This window comes from Hypomesus nipponensis, chromosome 27 (assembly GCF_054491055.1).
Source record: "Hypomesus nipponensis isolate SF chromosome 27, ASM5449105v1, whole genome shotgun sequence".
Taxonomy (NCBI): Eukaryota; Metazoa; Chordata; class Actinopteri; order Osmeriformes; family Osmeridae; genus Hypomesus; species Hypomesus nipponensis.
Window position 1 is genome coordinate 11,718,460 of NC_140387.1, and position 20,533 is coordinate 11,738,992.

Sequence of the window (20,533 nt, forward strand, 5' to 3'; positions counted from 1 at the left end):
GTGGACATGTTTTAACTTAACTTGTCTACTCTTCCATCATGATTGACAGCCAATACAAGTACCAGCGTACTTTGAAGTAAAAATGCGTATCCGCTACACAAATTGCGTACAGGTTGGCAGGTCTGCTTATTGATAGAACGGCAGGGACGGACTGGGACTAAAAATAGGCCTTGGACTTTGATCCAGACCGGCCCACCAGAACCGGTCCCGTATACGCCACTACAGCGAGCGCCCTGCTAATGCATGCAAATTCTGTGCTTGATGTGATGCTAGTTAGGGACTTCCATGGTTAATGCGAGCGCGCGAGCACATTTTCTGGGCTGATTTGAGCAAAAAGTAGTTTTTGGAGCTTGAAACAAACAAACATAGCCGTTTGTCCAATTTGTAAAACGTTGTCTAGTGAAGGTAATTAGGTTTACGTTTCTTAGCCTGGTTTTCCCATCTTTATATTGTCTCAAATTAGCTTTCTATCTGTCAGTGTCACTGTTGCGTGTTGGCGGCACATACGTTCATTTGGAATTTTCCACCGGAGCTTTAACTAGCTAGCTGGCTAACGTTGCGTTCTCTCCTGCTGTGTTCAATGACTCAATTCATCAAGCTGTAGCTAACGTTCGCTAAATCTATGTCAACAGAGCTCCTGGGTAACTTAACTTAGATATACCAGAAAATATAAAAATGATTGAAACCATCATTCACCGAGGACAGGTGCTTTCAGCTTTTGATGGTGGTTTGCACTGGTGATGCAAGGCCCTTCGCGTTAATATTTCCATGCACTCGCGCTCCCTTCTGACACGCGCACCTGTTCACAGTTCACTGAATATGAATACCCCCCCCACCCCCCCAAAAAACATAATTGAATCTACACGATTCACATAGGTCACCTGTTTTGGTTTCAAAACGGCGAATTACGCCGTAAGGTGAGGGATTTTCATGTCTGATTATTGTACGAGGACGGCAAGCTGTAAGATTAGCCCCTGCTTACTGTAACATTAACAAGACTCATGTCAACAGGCTACCATAGCAGTTTAGTTTAAGTAAACACTCATGTAAGAATGGAAAATTGTGTCCTGCTGCTACTGGAATTTTTTGACAGCGTATTAAAACGTTTGGCAAATTATAACCTTACTGATCTTTTCTGTGGATGATATTTAGTGGATAATTTTGTAATGTCATCCTTGTCAGGCGATTATTTTACTCTGCGTTAAACGTTAGTGTCATTCGGTCAATGCAGTAGGCCTAATGTTATTAGCTGGCTAAGCGCTAGCTCTTAACATTAGTCACTCCAACATCATGACGTTGGAGGAGGCGAGCTATGCTATTTCTTGTGAACCACAGGGCGCCTATGCAGCTAGCTTAACACTCACTTTCTTCGAAAACAAATTGCTTCAGAAAAAATCACTGATATTCTGGGCTCCTGATGTGCTCCTGGCCTGTCTTATTTCCTCTCCTCTCTTTTTTGGCGTCCTGATTTCTGTTTCTGTTTTAGCATTGTCAGTTCTCTATTGCTGAGCTGGCTGCTGCTACAGTTTGTGAGCAATAACGTTACAAGCACATTTTCAAAAAAGGAGCAAACCATGGACTGAACCATTTTTTAAATAAGGGTGTCAATTCTCTGCAAATATTTTTTTTTCAATTTTGCGGCTTTGTATTAACTCTGGTGCATTAGTATTAGTGAGGCCATAATAATTTAGTCATAGAAAGGGAAGCCTACATAATAGGCTACTGGGGTTTTCATGGGCCACCCTGGGCTGTGGGCCCCTAGAATTGTCATCATCTTTCACCCCTAAACGACGGCCCTGCGTACCGCTACTTCTTGCATGTAGCCGGCCCGGTACTCTATCACTGACAGAGAAAGCGTCAGCAAGATTGGTAATGACCCTATCACTACGTGACTTACCTCAGATCTTGACGAATCACGTAAAGGCAAGCAGTCGGCCCGCCCTATCAGAAGTTCGCTTCTCCACGGACGCTAGTTTGAAAAAGCCATCTGATGCCTGCGTAAGTGTATAACAGATTTTTAATTGCTAAAAACCTAGAAACTTAAAAAGTGTGTTGGGTTTTGGAGTTTGTAAGTCGTTATGCTAGCCTGGCTTCAGAAAGGTACTAAAAGAACGTTTGTGCCAGAGCCAGACACGTCAACAGAAGTCCAACCAGAAACATTGAGTACGAATCATGAGTTTCAAACTTGTTTAAATAAATACATACATATGAATGGCCGCGGAAACTAGGGGTGCTGAGGGTGCTGCAGCACCCCCTGACAGCACGAGAATTTTAAATGATATGACTTGAAAGTCCGCCACTGCAGCACAGCCCCGCAGTAGCAGACTGACCATCGGGAGCACCGGGAGAAGAATAACGATGGAAAACCAGGCTAAGAAACATAAGGGTGGGGCAGGGAAATTGAGACAAAAAGACATCACCTTCATTAGACAAGGTTTTAGCAATGAAAAAATTGCTATATTTATTTTACATAAAGCTCAAAAAACGATTTTGCGCTCAAATAAAGGCCCAAAATATTTGCTTGCGCGCTGCGCTCACTCCCATTAAGTGTGGAAGTATATTTCTTTCAGAACTAGGATCACAGCTGTGGTGTATATTATTACTGATGACAATTAGAACAAATTATTCTGTTAAAACTTTAACAAATAAATTATTTGAAAACCACTGCTCTAGAGAAACAGCTTCAGCTGTTTTATTAAAAACATAGTGACGTTTCACGTTAGCTCTACTTCTTTTGACAAGGGCAACCGTTAAACAGCTTTATTATTGTATGAAAATGGCAAGCTGTAAGATTAGCCCCTGGTTAACATTAACAACACTCAACAGGCAACCATATAGGGTTGGGCGATAAATCAATAAAAATAACTATCGAAGTAATGACTTCCCTCAATAAAGATATTGTAACATTAATTCATTTTCCATAATATCGATAATGTCGATAGAGAATAATTAGGAACAGCAGTCCATTTAATTTCTGTGATGCAGCAGGAAGTTGCGGAGAAATGGTAGCCTACGCTCACTAAAATATACAGAGCACCTCGAGTGGAGTAGCTAATGTTAACTGCGGAAAAATAGTCTTATTGCCGAAAACAGTGGCAGTGATAGCCATCGCGAGGGAGCAACTTCCAATCAAGAAATTATTGATAAAAAAGGTTCGTCTTCTTCAGTTATTTGGAAATTGGGGTGTCAGATGGCTGAGCGGTGAGGAAGTCGGGCTAGAAATCAGAAGGTTGCTGGATCGATTCCCCGCCGTGCCAAATGACGTTGTGTCCTTGGGCAAGGCACTTCACCCTACTTGCCTCGGGGGTAATGTCCCTGTACTTACTGTAAGTCGCTCTGGATAAGAGGGTCTGCTAAATGACTAAATGTAAATGTAAGTTGTTTGGCTTTAGGAAATCCGACAAAGAGCAGAGCAATGTTCGGTGCAAATTGGTGTAGTAAACAAACAGGTGTCTACCAAGTCTGGTAATACGACAAACTGCAGATGTGGACTTCTTGTTGACCTCGACCTACGGTCTTGGTTAACAAACGCTTAACAAACATTTAACAAACGTTTAAACAAATCTCTGCTTACAAAGGTGTTGGTAGATCTGTCAAAGTCCATATTTGTTATATAATATAACAACACGTAGGAAAATCCCAAATCAAACATGACGAATCTGGAGCAGATGCCATGTTGTCAACCAAGGGAGTAGGTTTTATTTGGACATTGGTGGGGTCCGTGGGATATGAAAGTGCTTCCTAAAGTTGATAGTTTTTTTTTGTATTCGCAATGATAATTGAAAAGAAATCATTAAAATCGGCTTAATTAACATGTTTATAATGTATATATATGAATATCAAAAGAGAATATGCATTCTGTAATGTTATGGGTTAAAGCAACTAATGAAAGAAAATTAGTCAACTTAGAAAAGTTTTCAACTTTACTCTGGTGCAACTGTAAACAACATCAACAACATTGCAAATAAATATTTTTGAAATAATACAACAACAGGTGTATCACTAAATGTACAGGTCAGTATAACTTCCTGCTGGGCATTTCTTCCTCCAGTGCCCATGAGCCAGCTGCAGGGTCATTAGCCAGGAATCACTCATACTAACATATACACAGATTGGTGTCCATTGTGCTCTTCCTATTTGAAAGAACCAAACACATGCCTACGTCTTTCTGTAACAGAAATTAACTGCTGATAGATTTTTTTAAGGTCAATGTTGTTCAGTGTCTACTGATGGACATGGCACACTGCAAGATTGTTCAATCTGACTTAAGTCATGGTGGTTCTCAGCCATGTTTTAAGCCTCCTGAGAGCACTGAAACTTCTGTCAGCCTCAGCTGATGCAACTGGTATGACTAAAAGCAGCCTGATAAGGGACTCAACCTGATCAAACAGACCTCTCACTTCAACTGTCAATCCTCATTATTTCTGCCACTTCAACACTAGATTTGACAGTGTATTTGGACCTAAACATGGCTAGTTGGACCTTTAGTATGTCCCTGTTCAGCTCTGGGTACTGATCTACAATGTCATTCACTTCTCCAGTCAGGAGAGTTTCCTCCAGCTTTTGCAAGACATTTAGATCTGGTTGGTTGAACCTCTCCTCAAACTGAATGTGCACACTATCAAGCATTTTATAGAACTCTGTTCTATAATGCTCCTCTGCTGACTTGGGGATGTGCTGGCTTGCTTCACTCGTGAATCGTTTTGGTGGCTTTCTTTGGTGAGGAATCTGAATGGGCTCAATCCCAAGGGAGTCAACCATAGCCACTGCTTTCTCAAAAACCTCATGAAAGCTCTCCTCATTTCTTTTGGCATGTACAGTAGATTTCACACACTGTATAGCACTTCTCATACCTGCAACAGTTTCAGTCCTTTTTTGAAGGGATGTGTTCGGACACTCCAGCTCCTCTATCACTTCTAATGCCAGACAAAGACCAAGTACCGTTTTCCCTTTCTCAAACCTCTTACGCAGACCATTTGCTCTCATGCCTGTGTTTGACCCACTTGATGCCATCTCCTCCAAGCTAGACAAAACACGTTCATACTGAGACAGCACCGCTCTGATAGCTTTGCCCCGCACTGTCCACCTGGTTGGACAAAGTGGTCTGAGTGATTTTAATGGTACCTCTGAACTTATGGCTTTGTTCTTGAATTTTCCTGAATTTGCCTGTTTAATGTGCCAAGCTCATGCACCCACTGTAAGGAATCATTGATCAAGGGACTGGCTCTGCATGCAGACTGCGTAATCAGGTTAAGACAGTGTGACCCACAATGCACATACAACGCTAACGGTTGCTGTCTCTTCAGTTCTGCTTGTGCTCCAGAATATTTGCCTGACATATTAGCAGCACCATCATATGTCTGGCCTCTTAACCCAGAAATGGGAATATTGAGCCTCAAGAAGACATCCTCAGCCATTCTTGCAATCTCCACTCCAGTAGTACCAGGGACCTCATACAAATCAATGAAAACCTCCCGTGGTACCAGGTCATGGTCCACATATCTAAAACAAATAGCCTCTTGTTCTGTTCCTGTGACATCTTGTGTGCCATCAATGATGAGTGAATACTGCAAAACTGGTAGCATCTGGATGGATTGTGCAATACTCCTGACAATACAGTTTCCTAGCATCTGCAAAACCTCGTTTTGCACTTGAGGAGAGGTATAGTCATGACAGCGAGCTAACCAAGTCCTGAGACGTACATCATCCCTGGCTTTAAATTTCAGAAGTTGAAATAGATTGCCATCTTTTGTCTCATGGCCTCGCAGTGCTATGCCCTGCCTGGCAAGGTACTGTATTGATCATACAATATTTTGTAGGCAGTACCTAGCATCCTCTTGGTGCTGTGCCCATGCACTTTAGAGCTGTGAATCTATTGGGCTTCCCTCTTGAGCACTAACTGTCATGGCATGATGGTGGGATTTGGTATTTTGATGCCGCTGAAAACTGGCAAGTGCATTCTTCCAATTATTAAATCCCTTTGACGAAAAGGCAGGGTCTACCTTTTTATATAGTGTGCATTTCTTTATAGTGTATGTTTTCACACAGTGAAAACAGAGAACCCCTTTGATGGAGGGGCTATAGTGCAGCCATGGATACTGCTTGAACTAACTCTCTTGAAAATGGAGGAGCTTGTGTGGCAGCTGTTGAACTGGAATGTATTTTGGGTGAGGTTGGTTTGGTTTGTCCAGAATATCTTCTTGAATGCTGACACTCTCCCTGACCCTATCCTTGGCACTCTCCCTGCTGCTCTTTCCATTTGGATCAGTTTCCTAAGAAATCACAGTATACATTTGACCACGCTGTAGCGACTACTGCAAACACACTATTAATATAGGCCTATAGTTATTGAGGTCATAATCAGACTAATATTTGACACAATGCTGAATCTCATGACTAACATATTAATCATTATTGAACCTCACCTGTGAATTTCCAGCCTCTCTTCCATCTCCTCCAACCTCTCCTTCTCTAGCCTCTCCTTCATCTTCTACAGCATCTCCTCCTCTGTCTCCTTCTCTATCCTCTCCTCCAGTCTCTCCTTCTCTATCCTCTCCTCCAGTCTCTCCTTCTCTATCCTCTCCTCCAGTCTCTCCTTCTCTATCCTCTCCTCCAGTCTCTCCTTCTCTATCCTCTCCTCCAGTCTCTCCTTCTCTATCCTCTCCTCCAGTCTCTCCTTCTCTATCCTCTCCTCCTCTATCTCCTCCAGTCTCTCCTCCTCTATCTCCTCCAGTTTCTCCACTGTCCGTCACCTGACAGAAGTATGTTGATGCATGACATATGAACAGATATATTAGGGTACATACATGGGTAGACAAAATGTTCACACAATTATTCTGTTTTATTCCCCCAAAATATATATGTAGGCCTATAAAATCACATGAGCATCTGCAATGTGCTTGTTGTTACTGTAAATGAAAGGGAAACATTGAAGGAAAATAAAGGTTACTACATCTAATTAATGTTTATTTATCCCAAAACATTTTTTTAAACCATTGCTCCCTTTCCACACAAATAAAACATGAAAATAATGGTAGGCCTATACCTTAAAATGCGGATCTCTTTGGCATTATAGCCTATGCTGACTAATAATCAATATCAGTATTGTTATGGCTCTAAAATATATAACCTTTTAATTAACTTACACGTTGACTTCTAAAGAAGTCTCTTATGTCCAGTTTTCGTTTCTTCGACATCCTACACACGCACAGCGCGCGCGCACACACAAGCATAAAACACACAAATATAAGTGTTACTGCATATGACATCACTGATATTAAAATCCGTCTCGCTGACGTGAACGAAAGGCAGAACTTACACTCGCAGATGCAGATATTAGCTATGCACTGAGGCGTCCTGTTGCTCCTCCTGTCTGGGACTAGCAAATTGCCGGTAACTTTTTTTTTTTTTTTTTTACAAGCAGATGGAGTGACAGCGGGGATGGCCAATCAGGTTGAATGTAGGTTTGCGGGAAACAGCTACAGCCAATCAAAGCGCGATAGTTGTTTAGAAGCGGGACTTCTAGCAGAGACTGATTTTTAACCCTTTGTGTACTATAATTATTGCCTAAACAATACGGACAGCAGGTGTATTATAGGTAGGCACTACACAGTAGAGGCTGGATTTTGGTAGGGTCGGGACCCTACCGTCCCTATATAATCCTACGCCCTTGCAGTAAACTAGTTAGCAAATGAGTTAGACATAGACTCGAGTCAATATAATATATTTATATGTGATAACTGGAACTTTTGGGGTTTACCTTTGCCGTGGCCTTGATCCCCAGCAGGTATAATGAAACCTTGTATTGTAACGGGCAGAATCTGCAACTTGAAGTGGGGCAGTTGACTCTTGCTGACTTGGTGCTGCGGCTTGAGGTCTTGCCGTTCCTCGAATGCCAGGTCGAAACAGGGATCTGAGCTTTTCAGTAAAGTGAATTCTTGTGTACGTACAAAACGGGGCTGAAAATGTGCGTACGCCACTTTCCACGCAAAGGTTGTGATTTATAAAAAACTAACTTGACAAACCGGTGATCCACTGGATTAGTATCCATGAGGTGCTTTGCATTGACCATTTATGTTAAAAAAAGTTTTTTACCAACATGTTTGCGTTGGTCACTCTGGCACATACAGCACGCCCAAGCTGATCCCACTTGAAGCTCAAAACGAGAATGAATACCAACAGAAGAATATTGCAGAGGATTTTGGCAAATTTTTTCGGGCCGCTACCCACAAGGTCAGCTGTGATGCTCAATCCACGAATGCACAATCCTTACAAGTTGTACCTCGTTGTAAAGGTGACTAATCAGGCTTTTCATTTATATAAAATACAATACCAATTAGTATTATTGAAGGGGAGGAATAATCAACCAAAATAACGTTTCTTAACTTTTTTTGAGGGGTTTATATGCTGTCCTGAAGGTCTTTGAACTGTATCTTTCGGTTTCGAAGGTAACTTTTTATTGAGAAAAATCCAGGTCCATTTATAAGGCTTGCGTACGCACAAAACGGGGCTGAAAATGTGCGTACGCCACTTTCCACGCAAAGGTTGTGATTTATAAAAAACAAACTTGACAGTAGACTGTGCGGTCCTACACGCAAACTCTGACCCTCCCGTAGGCATACGCACATTTTGGAAAGAGTTGGAATTGGCGACGCAGATGACCGTACTGTAGTCAGACTGCAGAAAGTATATGTGGGAAGAACGATTACTCGTAATATAATATATTTTGTTTTCCTCACACAAGTTTTTTTCACTCAATTTCATCATTATCATGAAGAATAAATCCAGTAGTTATTTGTGCTTGTACTGATTGATGATTGTTCTATAAACACATTGTACAATCCAACTCAATTTTTTAAAATCAAAATTCAGCGCTGTCTGTCTCATCATCAGATTGTTCACTAGTGTAGGAGGGGGAGATGCCCAACTGCATGGAATACAGGATAACATCACATATCCTACCTTCAGATAACATCAGAACACTAAATATATTTCTTTAACACTGTGCATTTATCATCATTTGTCAACAACTGGAAATACAGTTGTTAAGCTCCCGCGCAATCGCTTCACTCTACGTCCTCGTTATTAGTCCAGAATTACTGTTCATAACAAAACGCTTCTGTTTTCAAATTGTATCTCGACTCGCGTTATCACTGGCACAGTTTTTTCTTATTGTTGATCCACCGGCCGCCAAATAATGTGGTTTTCGGGCCTCCACCAATAGGCTAACAGTATCTGAGAAGTTGTCATGTGCCATGATCCACCGTAAAGAACAAGCGCATTCCAGGGTCATTAATATACTGGATAAGCATTCATGAAGTGCTTTGCATTGAGCATTTATGGTAAAAAAAATAGGCGTGTTCAGGGCAGGGTAAAATGCTGATTCATGTACGCACACTTGTGGTTAATCTATGATTTATAAAAGGAACATTGCTTACAGGTGACAATCAAAACCCAAATAAAAGTACATCTTAGTTATTTTCTCTATCCCATTCTTTACCAAATTACATCTAATACTTGTATCAAAACTATAAAAAAAAAAAATGGATTTAACTATTTGGACTAAACACCTTGAGCTACCTACTGGCCATGTAAAACTAGTTACTAGTTGGTTGTCGGAGAAATTTAGAATGTAACATTATATTCTGAAAATACTGGTGCTAGCATTCCTTGTCAGTTGAGAACCCCCCTCCCCACATGAGCTATAGATAACACTAGGCTTACGTAAACAAACTGACTTAGGTTGACCATTATCATACTGGAGGTGCAATAAATGTGTTTAACCTTATCTGTGTTGAGTGAACCATATGGTCGCGCGCGCACTCTACCTCTGGGATCGATTACATTGACAGCTGATATTCAGGGGAGGGGACTTCTCATCAATATGTTTAAATGGTCTTACATGACGACTTGTGAACCAGACAAACTTTGTATTGCGATCAGATTTTGTCTCCTTGCCGGCAAGCATTAAACCATTGTACTTTCTTTGAACCCAACGACTCTGTGCATTACTTGATAAAGAAATTATCCTAATATTAGTCTGCTAATCTTGACAGACGTTAGCAATAGGCTATACAGCTATTTGTTTGATGGCTATTTTTTGTAAGCTTCCCTTCGAATGCCGACTAACAGCTAGTCTCTAGCTAGCTATTGTCATTTGTTAAGTTAGGTATGTTGATATGTATTTGAACCGTATTTAGCTAACAGTGGGCCCCTAGTGCAACACAAGAGAATGTTAATTAAAATAAAATGCTGCTACTACCGTATTTATGGGGCGGCGTTTATTACACAATGTTCATTTTTGGTGCAGTGTTTATTCGAGGGCGGTGTTTATTTGAGGGCGGCGTTTAATCAAAGAAATACAGTATACGCATGGTTCCCTTTCCAAAACATCAAAGTGTGTAAAACAACCTTTCTAATCACGTCTTCATAACCCTTCATATACATTTCCTTAACCAAAAGTAACATCTGTGAGCATCTGTGCTTCCCATGGAAGCAGCCTGTGCCACCTTATTGGACTTCGCTGACTTTGAATGGGAGGTGGAGGGCACAGAGGTCGAACCAGCACGTGCAGACAGTGGAGATGCATTCAGGAAGGTGAAAGAGAAGAGGGAGCGCAAGTCAGTGGCATATTCCACCACAGTGATAGAAGTCCTCTCTCCTACAAGCACCTCACCATCCACAGCCATCCGTGATGACTTAGTCGTAAAGACTCCAGATATAGTTAAGAGCCACTGTCCTTACTGTGACAGCAATAGTCACTCAAGGAGTTAACAAGTGTGCAGAAGACAGCCTTGATCAAGACCAATTACCAGTGTTGGAGATGTGGTTGGAAGCACCAGGCTGCCAAGTTCAGGTTAAATGTCACCTGCCAAACCTGCAAAGACAAACACTTAACAGTCCTCCACGAAATCAACGCCAGACCTCACACTGAAGATGAGAAACCACCGTTGGTGGCAGAAACTTCAACTGGGACACTGTACTTAGGCAGACGAGGTCACAGTAACAGTGTTCTGTTGAAAGTAGTTCAAGTAATCCTGCACCACGGCCCACGCACACTTACCACTTATGCCATATTGGATGATGGATCCGAATGGACCTTTTTGCTTCAGGATGCTGCCAAACAGCTTGGCTTAGTGGGACAGCTGGAGAACCTCTCTCTCAGGACTTTGAAAAATGATGCACAGGTCATAGCAGGAGCGACTGTCACTTTCACCCTCTAACCCGCCTCACAGCTTAAGAGTAAGTTACAGATAGAGGCTGCCTTTACAACTGAGGCATTGGGACTCGCCCGCCACAGCCATCCAGTATACCAAATACCATCACCTGCGAGATCTCCCAATCGACAAAGTCCAGCCACTGCTCTTGATAGGATCAGACTACCCCCACTTGATTACTCCCTTAGAGCCAGTGTGCCTGGGACCACCCGGTGGACCTGCCGCCATAAAAAACAGGCTGGGATGGACATTATAAGGACCAACTAAGCTGCTACAGCACTGTTTGTCCCCTCAACAGTGCTTATTAATAGCTCTTAATTCTCTCGCTGTTGAGCTGCATGAGAACGTAGAGAAGCTGTGACAACTGGACATACTTCCTTACAGAAGTGAGAAGGAGGTGGTCTGTTCCAGGAGTGACCAAGAAGCAGTGCAGCTGTTACAGGCTAATACAGTGAGAGTGGACGTAGATGGTATACTCAGGTATGCAACCCCTCTTCTGAGGAAGAAATCCACACCACTGTTAAGGCTCCACCTTAAGCAGTCCTGCCAAAGCTGGGAGGAACTGAAAAGCGCCTGAGTAAAGACCCAGAGCTCGCCAAGGTGTATAATGAGGAAATTAGTAAGTTAGAGGATTCTGGATATGTCACTAGGCTGCCATCAGACAGGCTGAACGAGTCTCCCCAGTTGTGGTACATCCCACATCATCTGGTCAGCCACAATGGAAAGCGTCAGGTAGTTTTTAACTGTTCATTCAAGTACCAAGGTGGCTACCTAAATGAGTGTCTGCTGGCAGGGCCAACACTGGGTGCATCCTTCCTAAGAGTGTTGCTACACTTCAGGGAGCACACAGTTGCCTTTGCTGGCGACATTAAGGGGATGTTCCACCAGATATGCCTGTTTTATATGGGCAACTAGCTGCAGAGCTGTGCCATGATGAAGGATGCCAAAGGTTTAGTTGACAGACTCAGAGTGCTGTTGGAAGAAGGAGGGTTCTCTCTGTGACAGTGGGCCAGTAATGACCCTCAGGTCATCTGTCATCTCCCTGCTGCAGACCGGTCAGCCACTATCGAGCTCTGGCTTTCCCACCAGCAGTCAGATGCCAAGGAGTCAACCCTGGGCCTACAGTGGCACTGTCAGTCTGACACTACAAATGCCCTCAGATGGAGAGTCAGGCAGCTCCCTCTATGAGGATCATCTACCGTATATTAGCCAGCCAGTATGATCCATTAGGATATTGTAGTAGTTTCATACAAACTACTGAAGCACAGGGTACTAGTTAGAACAGGTTGTCCCATTCTGGTATCTATTAACAGCACTAGCAAGGGCTGGCCAGATAGGTTTGCCAAACTGCCACAGGGAGTAGCCTTATATGAAGCGGTATGCTCTGTTCCATTTCTGATAACCTTAAAGGTCACAGTGACTTGAAGTGGCGGTTGTGCGCAACAACATGTGTTGCGCGACTGGGCCATCTGTATCAAAGGTCCAGGCCGAGTGCCAATGAAATATCTGTATGACGTGCATAGCCTGTATAAATTGTCCTGTGGGACTATGAAAGTTTTAGGTTGGTCTCAGAGCTGAGGCGAGCCTCGTGTATGTATTCTGTTCCGGGCACAATAAAGTAAGACCTTTGTTATAATCGACTACGACTTGCAGAAATCGTTCTTGTCCACATCAACTGACCTTGGACCATAGAGAGAGCAAAATGAGTCCACAACAATATATCATCCCATTCACCACCAGAGCGAAGATTCTCGTCCAGAAGCTGTGGGAGAAACAGAGAGACTGGGACGATCCTCGGCTGCCAGCCGACATTCTGCAAGCATGGAAGGAGTGGGAAAGCGAGTTGAAGCACATAGGGAAGATCTCCATCCCCAGATGTTATGTCACAACTGTTTTGGATTCATCAGATATTCTGCAATGCCTCCAAGTGGGCCTATGGATCGATAGGCTACCTGCGAGGATGGCTCTGGACAAGTGCAAATGGCCTTCCTAGCAGCCCGCACCAGAGTAGCACCGAAGCGGCAACAGTCCATGCCTAGACTAGAGCTCTGTGCAGCCCTCACAGGAGCTCCGCTAGCCGATAGCCACTCGCTTATGTGTCATCTGATGTAGCAGATGTGGACCCAGTGACTCCGAACAGCCTTCTGATGGGGCGGCCCGACTCGTCACTACCTCAGATAGTAGACACCCTGCCTCTGAAATGCTGACACGCAAACGCTGGAGACACAGTCAGGTCTTGGCTGACCATTTCTGGCCACACTTCATCCGCAGGTACCTGCCTAGTCTTCAGCCCAGAAGCAAGTGGACCAAGGAATCCGACAACCTCCAGACCGGAACTGTGGTGATGATTGTTGATCAGCGCCTGCCTCATGGCCAGTGAGGGTGGTAACCCACACTACTGTGGGAGCTGTTTCACTCTACACTTATGTATGCTAAACATTCACTGTAGGCTACAGTGCTTTATGTAATACACTGTATTACAGTTTTTTCATAACTCTGCTGACAAATACAAACAAACCCCACTGAAAACATAACCTCCTTGGGCGGTAATGGAGATTGCCCAACACTTGTCCCACCATTTCTAGTTCAGTAATATGAATATTTTAGTTTAGGTGCCTGCAGCTGTTCCTTTTCCAATGTGGACTGCCAGAAGATGGAGGAGGCCATTGGGATCAAACTAAAACATGCTCCCCATCGCAGATCAACTAACTAGGTACATACATTTACATTTATTCATTTAGGAGACACTTTTATCCAAAGCGACTTCCAAGAGAGAGCTGTACAAAAATGGATGAAATTGATGTTGAAAATACATTTACATCAAACATTTGCGTTAAATTTGTCAAATATGCAAATCAAGTTGATGTCAAAAACTTTGTCAATTTTACATTCAAACACTGATGTTGAAAATACATTAAATTTAGATCCAACATTGACATCAAACAATAGGTCAAATATGCAAATCAAACTGATGTCAAAAACATGATGTCCATTTGACATCCACACACCTATTCTTGACAACCAAAAAATAACTCAAACGTAATCAAATTTAAGAAAAGTTTTAGTCATCAGCTTCAAATTTAAAAGTACAAATGTAGGCTGGATTTTGTCAAAAACGTATTCTGATCCTGAACAAAGATCAACTGCTGTCTGGCCCTTTTGGCGTCCCATAGCCTCATATCTGTCGGGAGCAGACCGGAGATAGTTCTTCATATGATTTTTTATATCCCCCTCTGACGATGCTGGTTTTGACTGCTGTACAGCACCTGAATGAAGATGCAGCAACATTCATTAGAATTTTAGGACATTAGAATGTAAAGAATACATTTTCAGAAACCATCACTGGTACATACACTCAAGCTGAGCATCTCAGAGGACTGGACAGAACGGATCTAGACAAAACCATACTCGAAGTAATGAAGTATTACACAATTACCTATTATAACTTGGCGAAGCCTTGTTTTGCCAAAGGCTTTCTTTGGCCCTGTGCCATCCATGTTCATCATAGCCATCAACTTGTTTGTAAGAACTTCCAGATTCTTGAGCTCACACCTACTGTTCATCTTCACCAGGTGGAACTGAGAGTCTGGGGGCTCACAGTTTTGGCCCAACTGGGACAGCTTTTCACGAATATCGGCCAGCTGATAGAGGACCCGTCTTTGGAACTCTGAAGGGCAAATCGGAATGAAAATAAACAAAAAAAGTCCTGTTTGCAAAAACACCACTGTTAGTAAAATAAGGAGGTATACTAACTACCATTATCTAATGGGAATGGTTCACTACCCTGGTTTCCCCTATGTGGAGTGTGGGACCACTGATGAGTAGACTGGGAGTGCTGGTGTGTAGAGCTGTGGTGCGGAGAGTGGGATCTCTGGCACGGTGTGCGAGATCTCTGGCGCGGTGTGCGAGATCTCTGGCGCGGTGTGCGAGATCTGTGGCGCGGTGTGTGAGATCTCTGGCGCGGTGTGCGGGATCTCTGGCGCGGTGTGCGGGATCTCTGGCGCGGTGTGTAGGATCTCTGGAGCGGTGTGTAGGATCTATGGTGTGGTGTAGTTTGAGGAATGTGTAGGAGACTGTGGGAATTGGATCTCAGTCTCTTTTGTTGAACCCTTGGTGGAGCCAAAAATGGAGCAATTAGACGACGGATTTGCCGCATTAAGCACTTTCAGATAAAAAATATATATAAAAGTTATGATGCTTAACAGTTTGCTCACTGTGTTGTGACTGTGCTTCCACACATGGTTTATGCACATTGCCACATCCGGTTCCAGCACCATCTGAGCTGCTTTCATCCTCATCTGTGTAAGAAGAGAAACAACAGTATTACCACAATGCATAGTGTCACAACATAAACTTTTATCCAGCACCAGAAACTATGGGCCTGCCACAATGTACAGTTATTGTATACAGGGTTCCCGCGGGGTCTTAATAAGTCTTAAATTCTGAACTTTAAATTTAAGGCCTTAAAATGTCTTAAAAACGTTTCATCCGAGGTCTTAAATTTCATTCAGTCAGGTCTTACAAAGGTTTCACCCTCGTTAATTTCCAGAAACGCAGGCTGCAGAAAGTTGTTACAAGGTAGCAAAAAAGTATTGAGTCGTAGCCTACAAAGCGAGTCTTTGCTACAAACAAAACCAGCAGAACGCTGCCCACCGAACGTTGGTTCAGTGTGTTGTATTTCTTTCTGGAGGATAGCCTATTGGTGTTGGTACGTACGCGGTGATAAACTACAAATCCCGTAATAACTGCAATACCTGCATGCAAAATACGTCTGCGCTTCCTCAGAATTTGTAAAAATTCGGCTACGTGTGGAAAATGGGAAAGTTTACTTTCAAAGAGACATAAGTTGCGTTCGACATGCACCGACTTCATGCAGCGCCGCAGCCGGCTGCAGACGACGCCGGCGCTGCATGAAGTCAAACGCACTTATGGCTAGATCACAGCGATTTCCGCTGTTGCTTACAAGCAGTACCCAGCTCCAGGTACGACGCCTGCTGCAAACTTTGCCCCAAAAAGATTCAATTCGGTTACTGTGATTGCTTTATCTGTAAATTTAATTTATGCTTTTTTTTATTAATTCCATTCATACAAATTAGATTTTTTTTTCAGAATGTCTTTTGATATAAATATGTTTTGGGTAATGCGTTGTGTAGGTCTTAAATTTAAATCTTTATGGTCTTAAAATGTCTTAAAAAGATCTTAAATTTGTCTTAGTGAAACTTGCAAGAACCCTGTGTATACCTAAGATAAACCCTGGGTATGTTTTCTTCTTTACCCTCCTAACAGGAATGCATTCTTCCTCACTTAGCTCTGCAGTTGTTGTTTGGTCGAATGCTTCACACTCTTCTCGCTTCTCTGAAGTAAATGGAACAAGCAGGCTTATAATAACTAACTTGATTTGAGTAGTAGAAAACCCCAGATTTATCTTAAATTATTTATGTCAACTTACTTGAGTTGATTTTGATTTTCAGCAGTGGAAACTTTTGCCAGCTGCTTGCTGGTGTAGCAGAGAGTCCACAGACAAAGCATGGTACCATCCACACCTTCCCCTACCCCCGACAAGGGAAGGGTCCTTCCCCTTTTGTCCTTATCTCCCAGAGTAGGAGCTTCAAATTCCTGACCCAGCATGGGGTCAGGAACAGAGACCATGGTCTCACATTGTCAGAACAAAAGGAATTACTTGAAGGAACTTACTTGTGTGGACTTACAAACATTTTCTAAAGGACTACATGGCTCATGGACACTAATTCAAGGACAGTAGTCGATGTGTTAGAATGTGTTTGTCTCATTTACCTAGAACGTTGTTAATTGATGTTTGATTATAACTTCCCTTCAGGTATAGTTAAATCAGTCAATCTTGGTATCAAAATAATTGTATCATACTAACAAAACCAGTTATGAACGTTGTATTGTTATATTCTGAAGTTTGAGCATTCCATGGACATTTGAGATAATGGAACTCAAAACTATCAGCCACTTCACACCTCTGGGCAGGTCCCAGGACAACGCCCAGGTGGAAGTAACTGACCAATGAGAGAGGTCACCTTCACAGGGATGACCCCCTGTTCTTTGGGGTATTTAACCCCCAAACGTACAATCACCCCTGCTTGTTCGTAGGATAAACTTGTGGGTGAACGCGTCACTCTCTAACCTATTCCTCTTAACCTGCACCTTCACTGAGCGCCCGGAACTTTGACGAGAGATTCCGATTCTGTTCGTTGGACATAACGAACCATTTGACTCCGTTCTTCAAACCGACAAAAGTAACTGCGATTTGCAATATTTCTTACTTGTGACATATTGGCATGTTGTGATTGAATTGTTGATGTTTGATTGTATTCTACAAATGATTTGACTTAATCATCGTTAGGTCAGTTTCCATTGATCGTCCATTGTTACTATAAAAGCCTCTTCCTATCTCTACCTCTTCCTCAACTTCTCCCCTCCCCTCCACACGCGCTCTACGCAACCATTGTGTAGCGCGCTCTCATTAGAATTTAGGCCTACTGTACTGCTTTAGCCCAACTAACCCATAACTTGTCTGGTATGTGTTCACTATAATTACATTCTCTTAAATAAATCATTGTGTATAATACTCGCTTATCTCTCACGTTATATGATCTGCTCTACTTTCATAGAATTTACTACTTAAGATTAGACTGATTATTACGAGTGCTATTATTCGATACTATTAAACAAGGTTTCCTCTGTCCCTTTCACGAATCAGAGGTGGTGCCCCAAGAACTACTATACTTTATTAGAAATTAAGTATTACTAATCTTAAACGAGCAAACCACGCTACATACTGGTGCCCCGTGTGAGGCTAAGATAGATTGAAATGAGCAATCGTAACTTTTGTGAAACGAACTGTTAAAATAGAGCTAGCTCTAACTATATGTAACATCATGTTTTTAATACCACTGTGCCTGGGCTACAGTGGCTGTGTGCGTATTCAATTGTTTTGTAAAATAGGGCCAAGCTTTTAATGTGTATGTGCGTGGGACCAGCTAGCTCAAAGGAAGCAGCTAGGTTTGACCGGAGGTAGGCGCGTGCTCAGAAACACCGCTGCCCCGACATTTACGTTGTAATCTGCCTCGGCCAGCTCTTCAAGGAAAGTAGCATAGGAGCCTTTATTATAGCCTCTATTTTAATAGTGTAGCTATTTGGTTAAGTGAATTAACCAACCAACTAATACGTTGGTGCACATGTCTAGTTCAGGGAAACAGACAGTGATTAGTCCCGAAGGACTTTTTGTTTAGAAGCAACTAAACAACGCAGTTTCTACACGTAACCTATTATGCCGCCACGATAGCTTTTCGGAAAAAGCATTGACTATTCCCGCAGCTAACTGTGTCTTAAACAGTGGTTGCCAAACTAAAGTTACATTGTTAAATGCAGTTCGTCAATGTGGTTTAGTTAAGTTGACTTCAAGAAGCTACTTAGTAACTATAATTGTGTTAAAGTATGTACTATAATTACCTTGCACCTTTATTTGCCTATTTGTGTACGTCTTTGGCAGTCAAATGTAACCATAACCTAAATGAGTTTATTGAAACTAGTTTGATTTAAAAAGATTGAAAAGCCGACAACTTTTCCTTCATCTAGACCCCTAGTCACAAAGCTTCAATTGCCACGGCCATTGTAAGCCACTTCAAGTGCCTCCTTTTATTTCAATTGTTTTCTTTCAACCTTTTCCCTATGTCATGTCATAGCTTAATCACTCATAGCCATGCCAATGTCTGGGGAGGGGGGGTGACATGCCGTTACACTGCTGTGGTCTTTCTTCTCTTGTCTTCATGTCAACAGTTTCATCGACGACGGTCTATGAAAGTTGACATCCGGGGGGATGTAGTGAGGTAAGCAAGACCACACGGAGCCAACATCTTGCCACACCTGAAGAGTGATTCAATCACATCAGACAAACCTAATCAGCCCTTGTGACACCCTCAGTATGCTGATTACCCACCAAACGCCGATGCAAAGGAACCATAGAATTGGGGGGGAGGACCTCCCCAATCTCAGCCCTCCTGCTAGCTTGCAAGCTTCAAAGGGCGTGCTTGAGACGACACGTCTCCAGCAACCATTTGCATCCGTTTTGGCGGCATTTGAACAAAGAACATACCTTAATCAGAACTTTTGAGGAAAGTTCTTCAGACTTCACCTTTACCACGAGAGTACAAGGTGGAGAATTACGAGAGGGATATTTGTGTCATGTTTTTACTTTGTTTTAATGTTGTGTTCACTGAAATCTTGATTCTAGTAACTACTCCTTCTTCCTGAAAGATAACCATGTCATTCTTGGTATCGACACAAAGCTCTCTTAATAAAACAATCATTCAACTATATTTTGTAACTGTACCAAGATGTCCAGAACAATATTTGAATGATCTTTTGAACCAGCCAGAGACCAGATCACACCTTTGGTAGGTGTGAAGGAAGGAGGGGGGAGTTGACAACCCAGCTTCCCCCAATCAACGTCTGACCCCAGACAGGTCCTCCCTCAAACTCTGAACTGTATAAATATCTGAGATGACCATCAATCAAGGACTCCAGCGAAACCAACCATGGCATGAACGCCATTGGGATTGGCGTTCCAAAGGACGTCTCCAAGCTTCTCCTGAGATTCAACTTTATAGTGATCGCGACACTATCTGGACGTTTCAACAGAAGAACCAAAAACGCAATTATCATTGCGACTTGACTGAGATCCCCCAGACTCAGCCACATGACCCGGCAGCGCAGCCGCGCTTTCACCTCCGATTCTTCAAATGAACCTTTGGCGCAAACCGCCCTCAACCTCATTGATCAACCCCTGATCAAACGTAACTATGGCTAACGCTCTTTCCTCCCAGACATGACATTGGCGTGAGCTCTGTTTATGATTTGTAAGGATGTAATCATTGACTTACCATTTCTGTATTTCTTTAAGTTAGTCCATTTCATTCTGTTCATTGAAACCAATAACTCATATTAAATCCATAATCTAACTTGTTCATAAGATCCGTTTACCTTACTTGAATAAATTCATTGTAAAGATATTTTGACGTGCGTGTTCACTGATGTTACGATTGGCTCTACACTTAGAACGAATTCATTCCTAAAGATGAGACTGAATATTACATGTTAAATATAGGATTCCCTAATGTCCTAAACCAATATTAGGGTGGTGCCCCGAACTTTATGATAAATTAAGTATTTCTATTTTAACACGACGAGACCCCGCTACATACTGGAGCCCCGTGCGAGGCTTTGAAACAGATTGAAACGAGCGATTTATAACTGAGATTTTCCGTCTGAAACAGAACCCACCCTCCCAC

At 42.6% G+C, this 20,533-nt stretch overlaps 2 long non-coding RNA genes across 2 annotated transcripts; one reads left to right on the forward strand and one right to left on the reverse strand.

The window, feature by feature from the left end:
* Positions 1-13,998: 13,998 nt before the first annotated feature.
* On the reverse strand, positions 13,999-16,558 carry LOC146220815 (uncharacterized). Its single transcript, XR_014750899.1, has 5 exons — positions 16,492-16,558; positions 15,431-15,514; positions 15,000-15,325; positions 14,653-14,883; positions 13,999-14,482 (listed from the first exon to the last, which is right to left on the reverse strand). It is a non-coding gene; the product is annotated as an uncharacterized LOC146220815 (long non-coding RNA).
* A 1,491-nt stretch (positions 16,559-18,049) lies between these two features.
* LOC146220816 (uncharacterized) lies at positions 18,050-20,254 on the forward strand. Its single transcript, XR_014750893.1, has 2 exons — positions 18,050-19,072; positions 19,167-20,254. It is a non-coding gene; the product is annotated as an uncharacterized LOC146220816 (long non-coding RNA).
* The last annotated feature ends 279 nt before the right edge of the window (positions 20,255-20,533 follow it).